Here is a 15,938-nt window from a genome sequence, read left to right on the forward strand (position 1 = left end):
CCAATCACTCCCGCGGTAGCTGCAGCGAGGCCACGCCTCCTAAAGGAGTCGAAGATTCAGCGCCTGTTGTAGACCTCCGGCCGCCCTTGAAAGCACTAGTCTCGTCGACGAGTTCCAGAGGAACAAACCTACTCCCCTATTATTGAGCTACGTTTGCTATGCTAGCCTTCTAGATGATTGAGGGCTCGCAGAAGGCTCTTTCTGCCTAGCCCGTTCTCCCCTAAAGCGGTCAGAGCGTGAATCTCTCCCACTTCACGTCGTTTTCCTGACAAGGTAGCACCAAAGCAGCACTGTTTGGGATAAGTGCAGTGAACACCAGCAAATTTTTATGGAGAACTTCTTGGGCCAGGCGCTAGGTCAGCTCTCAGAAGCGTCATCAGAAAGGAGAAAGGGCTGCTAACGGCGCTGGCAAGGCGGAGACACGATTGCGTGGTGAGGTGGCAAGGTAACAACTTATTCTCAGAGTAGGACTCGATGGTTTACAGAAATGTAAATTTCTTTCTTTCGTTCCTTCCTTCTTTCTTTCTTTTTTTTTTTTTTTAACATTGTAACATTTCATTCTCTCCCCACAATCTTGGATTGATCATAATAATAAGCATTTATTGAGAGCTTACTGCCTATCACACACTTTCTGGCTACTAGCTCATTTAACCCCCATGGCAACCCTAGGTGGAGGGACTATGGTTATCAGCCTCATTTCACTGTTGCGAGAATTGAGGCTTAGAAAGATTAACAAATTTGCCCAGACCAACACAGAGTGGGTGGTTTGAATCTTAGGAAGATTAACAAACTTGTCCAGACCAACACAGAGTGGGTGGTCTAATGCAGAAACCGCAATCTTTCCTGCCGTTACAACCCTGTGCTTCCTCCTCAGTCAGGCCCTTAAGATGCCTGTTTACTTGTCCTTACTCACCCTGTTGTTCCTCAACCTCCCTAGCTCATCACCTTCCCCAGGCACACTCAGCAATACCTTTTCATCTCACCAAACCATTCATTTGTACTAGGTTGCAGCTGCCACTTATTCACTCCAAACTTTTTACAGGTGCACCTCTATGCCTCACTGTTCTAGGCAGTGGGTTTTCCACAGCGAGCAAGACAATGGAGCTTGCATTCGGGTAGGGAAAGCAGACCTAAACAAATAGGCAAGTAGCTTTATGGACTGATGTTGGGCAGTAATGGAAAATAATGCAGAGGACGGGGATAGAGAGTGATGACCCTCATCACTTCATTGAGGAGAGTACACTGGAGGAGATCTAACTGAAGGTAAGGAAGCAGGCCATGTGAATATCTGGAGGAAGAACAGCCCATAGGTGGGGATAGCAAGTGTAAAGGCCCTGAGGCTGGAATGTGAAAGTAGGAAAAGGAACACTGAAGAGCCTGGTGTGCTGGAGGTCAGTGGAAAGACAAGAATAAAGTCACCAAGTGCCTAGTAAGCTATGTGTGATGGGAAGATACTGCAAGACTCAGCAGACCAGTAACCCGTCTGACTTTAAGTACCATTCTTGCCACCATGCATGTCTTAGTTAGCATTTAAGAAAGCAAGTGGTTGGGTGCCTGAGTGGCTCAGTTGGTTGGGCAACTGCCTTCAGCTCAGGTCATGAGCCTCAAATCCTAGGATGGAGTCCTGCATCGGGCTCCCTGCTTGGCGCGGAGTCTGCTTCTGCCTCTGACCTTCCCCCTCTCGTTTTCTCTCTCTAAAATAAATAAATAAAATCTTAAAAAAAAAAGAAAAAGAAAAAGAAAAACAATTAATCATGGCTCTCAGGCACAATTCCCTTTGAGTATCTATTGCCTTTTGGACCCTTCTCTCTAAAAATTCCTCTCTCTGCTTTATTGTTAATGCCTTTCCTCCTTCTCCAAAACATCTCCTTTGCTTTCTTCATCCTCATCCCATCCCTTCCTGTTTCCCTGAAGAGGCCTTTATCCCTTTTTCATTCCCCGGTGCTTGCACCTTCATCCTGTCCTTCCTTTTGTGTGCCTACCCCCCTGGTAGCTCTCTACCCCATCCCACATGCTACACAGCTTTCCCAAGGGTAGGCCTTAGAAAACTGGTCATTTTAACAGCATCTCAGGTGCTTTTTTTTTTTTCTTAAAGATTTTTTTTTTAAGATTTTATTTATTTGGGGGCGCCTGGGTGGCTCAGTGTGTTAAAGCCTCTGCCTTCAGCTCAGGTCATGATCCCAGGGTCCTGGGATCGAGCCCCACATCGGGCTTTCTGCTCATCAGGGAGCCTGCTTCCTCCTCTTTCTCTGCCTGCTTCTCTGCCTACTTGTGATCTTTTTTTAAAAGATTTTATTTATTTGTCGTAGAGAGAGCACAAGCAGGCAGAGTGGCAGGCAGAGGCAGAGTGAGAAGTAGGCTCCCCACTGGACAAGGAGCACGATTCGGGACTTGATCCTAGGACCCCGGGATCATGACCTGAGCCGAAGGCAGCAGCCTAACGGAGCCAACCAGGCGTCCCATCCCAGGTGCTTTTAATGTGCTACAGGAGTTCCAAGCCATTGGTCTCAGTTTATAAATATGCTCAAGGTTCTCCAACCTAAAAAAAGAGAAAAAGCAACCTTTCACTTAATGCTGTGCTTTTCTTTCTTACTCCTCAACCAAAATTCCTGAGATCATCTAATCCAACATTTCTCAGACTTCACTGTGCACATCAATCACCTTATTAAACTGCAGAGTCTGATTCAGAAGATAGGGCTGGGGCTCAAGGTTCTGCATGTCTAAAGGGCTCCCAGGTGGTTGGTGTCAGTGCGCTGGACCACTCTTTGTAAGGAAAAGCTGGATTTCTGGTCTTAACTCTCTTGCTTCCGACTCACCGTTTGCTCATTGCCATGTGGCTTCACCCCACAGCACAGCCGACATTTGTTATCCCAATGTTACCCATGAGCCACCTGTTACCTCTGATCTGAGGCAGCATATATAACGGTGAAGAGCGCAGACTTGAGAACCAGATCACCTGGGTTCAGAATACAGCCTTCCCACACTGACTGGCTGGTGACCTCTCTGTGTCCCAGTATCTTCATAGCAGGGAGGAAGTGATGATGGTAACACCTGCTGCACATGTGGTCTCCAGAATTCAGTGATTTAGTACACTGAGAGCTGTTAGGAGCTGAGAGTGGCCCACCAGTCCTTCATAAGCATTGCTGTTTTTCATTTTACAAGACCTCCCGGCAGCATTTGACTCCATTGACTCCTCCATGCCTATAACTCTCTTCTCCCTTACCTTCCAGAACACAACCCTCCCTTTGTTCTCTGCCTACGTTTGCCTACATTGTCTTCCTGGGATGATGATGTTCCCTGGGGGTTCTGGCTCAGGCTCTTTGATTTTCTCAACCCAGCTGAGCTCGGTGGGTAACCCATCTTAGCCAGTGCCTTGGATTCAGTTACTATCTAAGTGTGGAATTCTCCTGAATCTAGAGCTTTATCCCAGGTCTCTCAGTTTCCTATCCACGTATCTGCCTGCTGCAGGGCTCCATGTAGATTCATTAATTCATTCAACACGTTTGTTTTCCTTACTTATTCTGTGCCTGATCCTATGCCAGGTGCTGGGGCTATAGCAGTGAAATGGTCAGACCTGGGCCAAGACCTTCGGGAACTCACAATCTGGAATGGAGATTCAATACTAATTCTGTGATTATTGAATAAAGTGTAATTGGGATAAGCAATACAAAGGAGAGTTGCAGGCTGTTCTGGGGGTGTATAATGGGAACCTTGACATTGTCTGGGGGTGACTCATATGTTCTCCAGACCAACATGTCCTAAACCAAACTCATCACTTCTCCCAAACATTCCCTTCTTCTGCCTGTATTGTTTTGCTCAATGTGCAGCACACCCGTCTTCTTATCCAGTGTGTCATGACCCACAGTATCCCTCGCTGACCCCTTCTACCCACTGGGAGACTCCTCCTTTCTAGAAAATTACCCTTCTCAGGTAACTCCTGGCCCTCTATAAATTCCTACTGCCTCGTGCTCAAGCAGTCTTATTTTACCGGTAAAGTTGTACCTAGAAAAAAAGCAAACGAGGAGTGAGGGTCATCCTCAGAAACACAGACCCACTGTGTGCCCTGTGGCTCCTGACTGTGACACTCCTGTCTGGGGGACAAGGAGAAGATGGAACACTTGTGCTTTTTCTCACCGATTCTTGGCTTATAATTTCCCCCAATAAACCCTGTTCTTTAGTCCATACTATGGGAAATAAAATGCACTCTGATCCACATTGTGTAATACAAGTGTCTATGTTTTAGCAAGAAAGAAAAAAAAATTATTTCCATTATAAAAGCAATGCCTACTTATGGTAATTAGTGTCTTTATTAGACCAGTTCTGCTCTCTGATTTGGGACATTGCAAATAATAATTGTAATAATAATATTTGAGTGTAGTTGACATTCATCCTATTTCAAGCTATCTCACATTTGAACACCCTATCTCTTTGGAAGAATCTCTACCGTATGAACCTTATAGGAAGCCTGGCAAGAGCCAGACAGTCCTTCCTGTGCTCAGGCAGCTAGAACATGGGCACATGATTATTGTTAATGAATCAGATGATTCTGCCCAGAAGTCTGGACCATGAGAGAGTGACACGAAGACACAGGCGCAGTTAGAAAGAATATTTGTTACAGCAGTGCAGGCATCGGGAGTCCAGCAGCAGTGATGGCTAGGGATGTCTGGTGACAGTCTCAGCAACAATGTCCTAACCAAACTATTGACCTTGGTTTGACCTTGGTTGGGTTCTCTCCTACTAAGCCTTCCTTAGCTTCCAAAAGATGCTGAGAAGCACCTAATGTTCTTACAATAAATCCTTTACTGCTTAAGGTGACTGGAGTCAACTTCTGTTGTTTATAATCTAAAATCATTTTTTTAAAGTATGTATGTATGTATGTATTTTATTGAGAGAGAGCATGTGAACAGGGGGGAAAGGGCAAAGGGAGAGGCAGAGAATCTCAAGCAGACTCCATGCTGAATGTGGAGCCCAGTGTGGCACCCTGATCCCACAACTCTGAGATCATGACCTGAGTCAAAGCCAAGAGACAGATGCTTAACTGACTGACCCACTCAGGTGCCCCTATAAACTAGAATCTTGACTGATACAATGATTGCTACAGAAAAATTGTAAAGTTCTAAAAAGTAAAGGAAAGGAAAAAACCCATTGTTCTACAAACAGAAAAAAATTACTATTGACTTCTTCTAGTCTTTTACTATATACATATATTTGACATAATTACAAGTACTTGATTATATAAAACTTCATATACTCTAAGCTGATTTTACAGTTGTATGATTTAGGGCTCCTGGGTGGCTCAGGAGGTTAAGCTTCTGACTCTTGATTTTGGCTCAGATCATGATCTCGGGGTTGTAAGGTCAAGCCCTGGTTCGGCCCCTTGCTGGGCAAGGAGCTTGCTTAAGAGCCTCTATGTCCCTCTGCCTCTCCTCCCGGTCTCTAAAAAAGGAAAAAAAGAATCATATGATTTAAAAGGTAACAGATTTGTTGTAGAAAATTTGAGGATACCAAGAAATAAAAAAATAAAAACCAATGCGAAAAAGCTACAACCCAAGATAACTGCTGTGCATAATTTGGTGTATTTCCTAAAAAAATCTTTTTCTGCATTTTTACATAGCTGAGAATACACTGATTATTCCACACATTTATGCATAGTTAACTGAGCAATTTTAACAGTTCTAGATAAAAGGTAGTGTGAAGAGGAGCTCAGGGATGGCTATGGATAGTTTCTGCCATGCATGTGGTATATTACTCAATACCAATTAAAAAGCCTTAATGGATTCAGGGCTTTAAAGATGCAGAAAATCATTATGCAAGTTTCTTGGCAGTGAACATGCATATTATGCTGCCCGTCACAACTCTGCTTCTAGTGACAAAAATACAGAAGACATTTTGTTCGGCAATTTTCCTGACACTGTTCCAAGCTCTTAAAAAGTTTATCCATTACTGGCAAGTCCTGAAACACCATAGGAATCACTATTGTTCTTAGTGTCATCAAACATGGCAAAGACACCCCATGAATTGTGGAATCAATTATAGAGTTTGAGAAACACTGTTCCAGGGACAGGGGAAGGAGGGGAGCAGAAGAGAAACAGCTGACAAGCTGACTCCGTGGGGTGGCATTGGGCGTGAGTCCTGGACCCCAGCTGCTGAGGTTTGACTCTTGGACCTTACCGCTTAGTTGTTTTGTGACTCTGGGGAAGTTCCTTTAAACTCTCTTGGCCTGTTTTCTCACCTGTAAAATGACATTTGCTGATAAGTAAGTGAGTAACTATGAAGTAACTATAAAGTGCTCAGCTCTCTTGCTGGGCTGCAGTATCCATGCATGACACGGAATTCAACTATATCACAGAATCTGAGTAGCCTTGTAAATCCTTTATACCACAATTTCCCATTTCCTAATTTATTCCTTTTTTATTAAAATTTTTACTGAATTAAGACATATTCAGAAAGGTGCACAAACCATAAATGCACAATCTGGTTGTACCAAAGTAAACATACTTGTGAAGCTACCATCCAGGTCAAGAACTAGATGACCAACATCTGAAATCTCTCCTAGGCCCTGTTGGTCATTATCTCCCACTATCCAGACTTCTGACACCAGAGATGAGTTTTGTCTGTTTTTGAACTTTTTAAAAAATATTTTATTTATTTATTTATTTATCTGAGCATGAGCAGGGAGAGGAGCAAAGGGAGAGAATCTCAAGCCGACTCTGCGTTGAGAACAGTCCCATGACCTGGAGACCGCAACTGAGGCAAAACCAAGAGTTGTATGCTCAACTGACTGAACCCCCAGGTGCCCATGTTTCTGAACTTTGGCCAGTAAAATCACACAGTGCATATCCTTCCACATTATGTTTATGAAATTCATCAGAGCTGTTGCATGTAGCAGAAGTTTACTCATTTTCATTACTGAATATATTCAACTGGGTGATTATATCATGATGAATTTGTGCATTGTATTGTTCAGGAACATTTGGGTTGTTTCCAGTTTAGGCTATTTAGAATAGTGTCAGTATGAATATTCATAGTCCTTCAATCTATGAACATGGTATATCCCTTCCTCTGTTAATTTAGATTTTCTTTAATGTGCCCCAATAATATAGTATGTGGTCTTGTACACATTTCACTAGATGTGTTCCAAGATATTCGTTGCTTTTTGTTTTTGTTTTTGTTTTTTTCTTTTTAGAGAGGGCGATAGATCACAAGTAGGCAGAGAGGCAGGCAGAGAGAGAGAAGCAGGCTCCCTGCTGAGCAGAGAGCCTGATGTGGGACTCCATCCCAGGACCCTGAGATCACGACCTGAGCTGAAGGCAGAGGCTTAACCCCCTGAGCCACCCAGGCACCCTTTGTTGCTTTTTTGATGTTACTGCAAATGGCATTGCTTTTGAACCTCACTAATTATAGGTGCTTAGTAGAAGTACTACGGAGTTTTGTTTATAGAGCGGATCCAGCTGCATTGCTAAATTTAATTAATGAATTGTCTTCTTATTTGATTCATTTTTGTTATTATGTCTTCTACTTTACTTGGGCTTAGTTTTCTTTTTACTTTTCTAACTTCTTCCTCCACAAGTGGGGGACATCTTCTGTTCCTGTTGTCTGGTCCCTCTGCCCTTCTGGATCAGTGGAGTTTATGAAAAACTGCATCAGCATGCATCATTAACAGCTCTCCCTTCCTTCTCTCCTCCTATCTCAAGGCTTTGTGTTGCGATTCTTCACCTTTCAGAATGATAAGTGCTAGCCCTAGTAGGCTCCCCTATTTTCTGTCCTTTGGGGATTGCAACCTCATTTAGTGCAAAAAGGTAGATGTGAGGACCGTAATTTGATGGGATGCCTGGTTGGCTCACTTAGTGGAGCATGTGACTCTTGATCTTGCGGTTGTGAGTTTGAGCCCCACATTGGGAATAGTGATTACTTAAAATTAAATCTTTACCAAAAAAAAGACAGGGTACCTGGGTGGTGTAGTCGGTTAAGCAACTGACTCTTGGTTTCAACTCAGGACCTGATCTCAGGGTCGTGAAATTGAGCCCCACACTGGGCTCCATGCTTGGCACGGAGTCTGCTTAGGATTCTCTCTCTCCTTCTACCCCTATCACCCAGCTCTCTCTTTTTCTCTCAAATTAAAAAAATAGAAATAAATCTTTAAAAATATGGGACAGGAATATGAGAATACTGCACTGGCTACCTCAAAAAAGCAGCCCATTTACAGCAAAAAGGCAGTTGTGCTATTTTCTAATTATTAAATATTTGGGGTCTCCAAATGGCAAACAGAATTAAGTGTATTTCTACCTTTATTTAAGTGAATGCATTGCTCTGTTTCCTAGTCCAAGCATGGACAAGCAATTATTTTGTCTTTCAGATTCTTGTAATTGATTGCCAGTTTTGATTTTCAGAATTGTTATGCATTTTTGTGTTCTGTGGGTGTGTACGTGCGAGAAGTGCAGAAGGCTGCAGCAGGAACTGCTCTCCAGGCACCATTTAGAATAAGACATCTCCTGGAATGAGCTTTCTAAAATGCAGCTCTGACTATCCCTTACCCTCACTTAAAGGATTTCAATCATTCTCTTTATCTGCTGAATAGGGACCAAACTCCCAGTTTGGCTAAATGACCTTTTGTAACAAAGCGCCTGAAGGGGGTTCTGGCCATACCCAACTATTTACTGTTCTCCAAAACTGCCCTGCCTCTCCCTGCCTCCTGGCCTTTGGACATGTCATGCACATGTGCTGGGATACCCTCTCTCACCTGCCTTGACCTTGAAGGACAGCTCATCCTTTAAGATTCAGCTCAGTCATTGCCTCCAAGAAGGATTCCTGATCTACCCCTCCAACTGAGTGACGTCCTCTTCCCTGAGCTCTGGCAGCCCCCAACTCCCAGGCATTCTACCGTCAAGTCACTTGCCACATTGGTTTTCGAGGGACTGTGCTAACCTATGAGCTCTTAAGAGAAAGGACCATTTCTTAAGCATCTCTTTATCCCATGTCCTGTGTAGGGAAGGCAGTCATGGGTTGTTGATTAACAGTGTAGTTCCTTTTTGGGCTGGGAAGGCCTATCAGATGTGATACTCGTGGTACTAAGGCTTCCACACAAATGAAGACGCTGGTGCATGAAAGGCAAGGACAGCCTCATTCACTCCCATACCATCTACTGTTCCCGCAGGCTGTGTCCTTAAGCATGTGCAGGCAAACAGACAAGCATTGCTTCCCACCCCCACCCTGTGCAGGCCAATTGCCCTTTTCTGTCCTCTGGGCCCAACTCTCTCCCACATCCCCCGCCTGTCACACTTGGGGTAGAAAAGAGACAAAGCAACGAACCAGTGTGAAATCTGCTCCTTTTTGCTATCAGAGCTGAGAGAGGGCTGCTCCAGCCAGTGGAAGGAACCTAGCCTTGGGGTGAAACTATCCTGGAATCAAATCCTGATGCTGCACCTCCACTGTCACCTGTGTGAGCAACTCAACCTCTCTGGGCCTCAGTTTCCTCATCTGTAAGGTAAGGTTAACAAAGCCCAACTTGCAAGTGGTTGTCAAAATGAAACAAGGCCACATAAGTGCCTGGCACAGAACAGGAGCCTTCAAAATGCTTCACCATCGCTGAAGGGGAAACAGTTTCAGCACAAATACAACCTGTAGCTCCCGATTATCTTAGCGCATGCCTTGTCCTCCACAACACACTGGGGCACCTGTGAGGGCAGTGAGGATGTCCATTATTTATTTTTTTTCGTTTATTTATTTGACAGGCAGAGAGGGAACACAAACAGCGGGAGCAGGAGAGGGAGAAGCAGGCTCCCCACTGAGCAGGAAGCCCAATGTGGGGCTTGATCCCTGGATGCTAGGACACAACCCAAGCCGATGGCAGATGCCCAATCGACTGAGCTACCCAAGTGTCCCGAGGATGTCCTGTTCTTATGTGTGTCCCTGGCTGCCCAGCCTAGAGCCCACAGACTGGAGGCTGCAGGGAGAATTTGCTGATGGAGGGACTGACTGCAGTAGGGACTCCCATGCCTGGCTGCCAGCTGCAGCGCATGTGCACGCAGATAAAATAATCCCTTTTTCAGGTGGAGACACGCATTTGACGCCGACTCAGTGGAATGGCCCCACCAGAATCAGAAACAAAACTTCCTCCGTGGAAAAGACGTCCTGACCTTAATTAATGTTCCCGTAACCTAAACAATACATTGGAGGGGGTGGGGGTTAGGGGAAGGAGAGAGAAGAAAGAGAGGCAAACCCTTTGGAGGTCCTTACAAGATGTGACCAGCAGTAAATTGTGGGGTTTTGGAGCAGGCTGGAAAGTCAGGAAAAGGCATTTCTTTCAGCAGGAATAGAATTACAAAAGCAATTTACAGAAGAATAGAATAAAGAATTGTGGGAGAAAGAAGGAGTAAGGTGTAAGATTCCAAGGGTCAGATCCAGGGGAGCCCCAGTGCCCAAGGTAGGGTGCTGGGCAGTGGACAGAAATAACAGGTAAGGGAGGGCACCATCGGGGCCTGGGCCCCCTGGGGAAGCCTGTGGAAAGGAGGCAGAGGGTAAAGATCTCCAGAGCTCAGGCAAGGGAGCCCAGCACAGCACCCTCTCCTGCCCACTTCAATATCCTAAACCCCCTCCCCAGGGGCAGAGGGCAAGGGAAGCTGCCTGTTCTGGGCCCACACAGCCCTTGCTGCCACAGGGGAAGGAGGCCCCTCAGGGAGTGGAGACAAACTGGAAGGGGGGAAGAGCCAGGGAGGCCTGGGCAGCTTCCCTCTTTCTGCAGCCACCTACTCGGGTGGAGCAGTTGTGGTACCAGAGAGGATGAGGCAAATGATGAAGTCATTGAGGAACCTGTTTCTGAACTTCACAGGGAGGGGCAGAGGTCAGCAAGACAAGCCATGGCCTTTCATCCCCGACACGGCCAAACCCTCTAGGTCCAGCCCTGGCCTCCTGCAGACACTGACTAAAGCCTCAGTCTCTCTGTTCTCCCACCAGCGAAGAGACCAGACATATCTCCTGATCCTGCCTCTCCTTTGTTTTTGACGAAGTGACAGGCCTCCGGGCCCCATCTCAGCCCTTGGTGGGGTCGGCTGAATCCAGACATAAACCATGGACTTTGGTTGTAAAAACAATGCATCATTTTATAGCCTGGAATGATTTCCAGGACAGTTCAGTGAAAAAAGCAAGATGCAGAGGAATACATATAGTGTGTTACTTTTTAAAAATGTCTTTTTAACATTTTTTTTATTTTTATTTTTTTAAAGAATTTATTTATGTATTTGACAGAGAGAGATCACAAGTAGGCAGCGAGGCAGGCAGAGAGAGAGGAGGAAGCAGGCTCCCCACTGAGCAGGGAGCCCGATGCGGGACTCGATCCCAGGACTCTGAGATCATGACCTGAGCCGAAGGCAGAGACTTAACCCACTGAACCACCCAGGTGCCCCCAAAATGTCTTTTTTTTAAAGTTTTTATTTAAATTCCAGTTAATTAACATAGAGTATAATATAAGTTTCAGATGTATTATATAGTGATCCAACACTTTTTTACATCACCGGTCATCATCATACATCACAAGTGCCCTTCTTCTTCCCCTCCCCATTACCTAGGTCACCGACCCCCCCACCTGCCTCCCCTCTAGTGACCGTCCATTTGTTCTCTGTAGTTAAGAATCTGTTTCTTGGTGTGTCTCTTCCTCTCTCTCTCTCTTTTTCCCTTTGTTCATTTGTTTTGTTTCTTAAATTCCACATATGAGTTAATACCATATGACTGTATCAGCCATTAAACTTGTTAAAAAAAAATAAAAATAATTCTGTAAGTTCTAAGTTGCATGGTATCAAAACCCACTCATGTGATTCAATGTGGGGAATGTGCTAATGGTTTGCACAGAAAAATAACCTGGGCCCAGGTACTGCTGGGAATCATGGGATTGGTACACTCACAGAGCAGAGGCTCTGTCTGGGGTCCCCTAGCCTCTTTTCTGTGCTTCTGCCTTTCTACTGCCGGGCTCCTTTTCCACCGCTCAGACCCACCTGCTCTGGCGCATAAGTCTAACCTTGCTCAGTCTGGATTGGTCTCCCTCACTGGTGCCATCCAATTGGCTGTGGCCATGGGGAAGGGGCTACTCGGCTTCTAAGGCTGCTTAAGACTCTCCTCCCTCTTCAGTGGGACCTGCGGCTGGAGACCAATTACAAGAAGCGGAAGGCAGTGACAGACTGACTTGGTACAAGCTGTTGCAGGAGGGTTACTCAGAGGTCAGGGCAAAATCCAGGGCACTGGGGCCCTCTAAACATGGGGAGGCAGATGAAGCCTCTTGCAGAAGTGAGGCAGAGAAACAAATTTGACCATTGGGTTAAGAGTCCTTCCCACTCTCTGGGCTTCTCCTGAGTGGCAGGAGGGATTGGGACTAGATGATGCTCTGGGGTCCTTTGATCTCCAAAGGGGAAGAGAGCAGAGTGCAGTGAAAAGAGCATTGAACCAGGAGTGGGGAGTCCTGGTTTGGAGGGCCTCTTTGGAGTGACTTGCTGCTGGACCTTAATCAGCCCATATGACCTCCATTGAGTCTGTCTCCTCTACCAGATAACATTCCTTGCAGGTTGCTGTGAGAGTTAAATAAAACTCACGGGCCTACAAATGTCTTGTCGACTGTCCTGTGGGTGTAGGTATGATGGATGATTATAAAACCTACTGCTTCTGTAAAATGGTAGCCTAACCACTTCCTCGTCCCTCTGTCACAATGAGCGTGGGAGTAAATGAGACCGTGCAGGCCTTGTGTTAGGCACTGACCTGGACGGAACATAAGAGCTGGGCTGACCTGCTTGTCGACTGTGTGACCCTGGCCAAGAGTCCTTCTGTTTCTAGGCTTCCACTTTTCATCTGCAGCCTGGGGAGAATAATACCTATTTCACAGGCTGTAGTGGGAATAGATGAGAGGGCGAGTATGAAGGGTGCTGTGTGGACTGTGTTGAGATTTTCAGTAAGAGGAATGATTAAAGGGACTAGTCCCTGTTTCCCTAGCTCCTGCCCTGACAGCCAAAGCCAAGGTGGGTATACTGTGATGTTTCATAAACTCACACAGGCCTTCTGCAAAGCCCTGGGAGGGATCCGAGCAATGCATTCACATGGTCATAATGGTTCTGTAAAACTGACAGAAGTAAAATGTTTCCGTTAAGACCATTGTGTCTTTCACTGTAACTTCCCTGTCATAGTTCCACCATGTCGAAAGGTGTTGGATGGCTGTAGACATCTCTGGGGTCTGGCTAAGGGGAAGTTGAATTGAAAATACGTTTATTTGGCTTAGTGGGGGTATAGTTATATAGTTCATACTCACTCCTGTTTATACCTAAATTATTGTTAGCCATTCTGGCAATAATATTCCTACCCACCAATACCCACCATGCCAGCTCACCAATTACCATGACACGAAGGTTCAGGCCAGAGGTCATATTGAAATATGAATGTGTCAGCTCCCAGTACTGGCAAGTTTTGGAGGAGAAATGAGGTTTGAAGTGAAAAGAGCCAGAGTGGGCGGGTGAAAAATTCTTCCGCCATCAGAACATAGGACTCATTTCTCATGGATGCCCAGTCAAACTGGAAATTCTCTCCCCTCAAAAATATACTCCTGGGTCACCTGGGTGACTCAGTGGGTTAAGCCTCTACCTTCGGCTCATGGGATTGAGCCCCACATCAGGCTCTCTGCTCGATGGGGAGCCTGCTTCTCCCTCTCTCTTTGCCTGCCTCTCTGCCTACTTGTGATCTCTCTCTCTGTCAAATAAATAAATTAAAAATCTTTAAAAAAATATACTCCTGCTGAAGAATATACTCTGTGACGCTACATGTACAATTATAAGTGCATCGCACATTCTGTTTCTCTTTCATGGGATTCATGCAGAATCAAATGTATCAGGATTCCATTGTTTGCAGGGCTTGAGTCCTGGGCAAGTTCCACAAGCACCCGGTCTTTCTGTGTCAAGTTGCATGTTTTATGTGTCTCATTATTTGGAATCACATCTCAGTGTGACCGAAGCGTCTTGTCCTGATGAGGTCTGGTAGCTCCAGACGAAATGGCACATGAAATTTTCACCAACAGAGCGAGACAGCCTGGAGGAACAAGGGTTCCCGTGACAAGGCTTCTGTACATATTCATCAATAACTACAGTGTACATAGCGCAAGAGTCATTTTATGACACAATTACGCTGCTAAAAGCAATGTAGCAGCAATTTAAGAATGCGTCTGAATTGCTCTGGTTAACGAGCTGTCAATTCCAAATATTTAAGATTGGCCCTCACCCTGCGATCTTACAGCTCACTTGTAAAAGATATTGGATAGAGGTTGCCGCCAATTGGGCGACAATCCTGAACATTTCCAACTTTATCGACAGATTTTGAAGTTGAACTCTCCAAAACTACTAGTAACAAAATAACAGATTGGCTAACCACACCGGGAATTATCTTTCTATTCCTTTTTAGGAAATGCTAACTTATTCTCTTTATAGGAAACGTCATGTACTGTACTTTACAGCATCATTATATGAAGAAGCCGCCAAAAGGTATGTAGCCAAAAATGAAGGGGAAAAAAAAGTATTACAAAGATGTGTGCAGCATTTAAAACTATTAGGCTATTTGGGGAGATTATGCAATATTTGGACTATGTTGACTTTTCTTATTTGTGGGTGGTTTTGATTTCTTTTCTCATTCCAAGTAATTATTCATGTTTGTACCTTATTTTATATTTATAATTTTTATTATTTTCCTTACAGAAGTCCTCCAATGTATACAAGCCAAAGAACGGCAAAATGTAGGTCTGCTGTCCCCTGAGGAGCTGCATGGACTCACACCCCAGAGACCGCACCACGGCTCCTGTCCCTCCTGCCCCCTCGGCCCCACCAGTGCCCACTGGAGTGGTCACTGCTCTCCAGCTGACAGCCCCCATCCCCGGGCCCAGTGGACGGCAGCCACAGGCACCTGCCAGGACAGGGGGCAGGGCCATGACACCTCCCTGCCACCCCCCTGCCCCCAAACTCCTGCATTCAGCTTGCTGACAGGTCTCGATGCTCTGACACCTTCTCTGGCTCCTCCCCACCATCAAGACAGAATGGTCTGGCATTTAGGGCCCTTCAGGGTCTGGTTTTATTTTACATTGAAAATGGGATTTTGACCATTAAATTTTCTTGCAGAATAAAGTGGATAAACAGGAAGACAATCTATATCTGGTTACCACAGTTAATTGTTTGCTGTTTCCTAGTGTTTTCTCTCTTGATTTTCCAGGAACTTCTAGGAAGAGAAGCGTGTCATCCACAAATAACTATGTCAATTCCTTGCCAACATTTATAGTTCTGTACCCATCAGAAATTCTCTTTGCAAACAACAGAAACCAGATCTACTTAAACTAACACTGGAAGGCTACTGGCAGAATCAAACTCTTGGAGGCCAAAATAACCAGTAAGTTCTTAGTACAGTTCTGCCTGATTTCCATCCTTAGAACACCCTCCCCACCCCCACCAAAGTTGTAACCTAACAAACTGAAAATATCTTCATTCTTTTTTTTTTTTTCAAAGATTTCATTTATTTTTTGACAGACAGAGATCACAAGTAGGCAGAGAGGCAGGCAGAGAGAGAGGGGGAGAAGCAGACCAGCTGCAGAGCAGAGAGCCCGATGCGGGGCTTGATCCCAGGACCCTGGGATCATGACCTGAGCTAAAGGCAGAGGCTGTAACCCACTGAGCCACCCAGGTGCCCCAATATCTTCATTCTTTTATTAGTTACTCTATACAACTCCAAGTCCAAGATTTCTGGGACAAGGTCCATTCCTTCTCTGATTCTGTCCCAATCCTATCTCAATATTCTGCACACAATATATGTAATTGAAGGGAAATCTAAGAGAAATTCATTTAAATATGTGAATATACATGTGGCTGAGCAAGGAAGAAACTATGAGGAGGGAATATAGGGCTCTATGCCTTGGCGAAGGTGTATGACCTCCC

General features: G+C 45.2%; 1 long non-coding RNA gene across 1 annotated transcript; it reads left to right on the forward strand.

Annotated features, from left to right (window-relative positions):
- The first annotated feature begins 24 nt into the window (after positions 1–24).
- LOC116590510 lies at positions 25–15,375 on the forward strand. Its single transcript, XR_004285633.1, has 4 exons — positions 25–445; positions 9,341–9,484; positions 14,451–14,504; positions 14,715–15,375. It is a non-coding gene; the product is annotated as an uncharacterized LOC116590510 (long non-coding RNA).
- The last annotated feature ends 563 nt before the right edge of the window (positions 15,376–15,938 follow it).

The sequence above is a fragment of the Mustela erminea genome, chromosome 5 (genome assembly GCF_009829155.1).
Source record: "Mustela erminea isolate mMusErm1 chromosome 5, mMusErm1.Pri, whole genome shotgun sequence".
Lineage (NCBI taxonomy): Eukaryota > Metazoa > Chordata > Mammalia > Carnivora > Mustelidae > Mustela > Mustela erminea.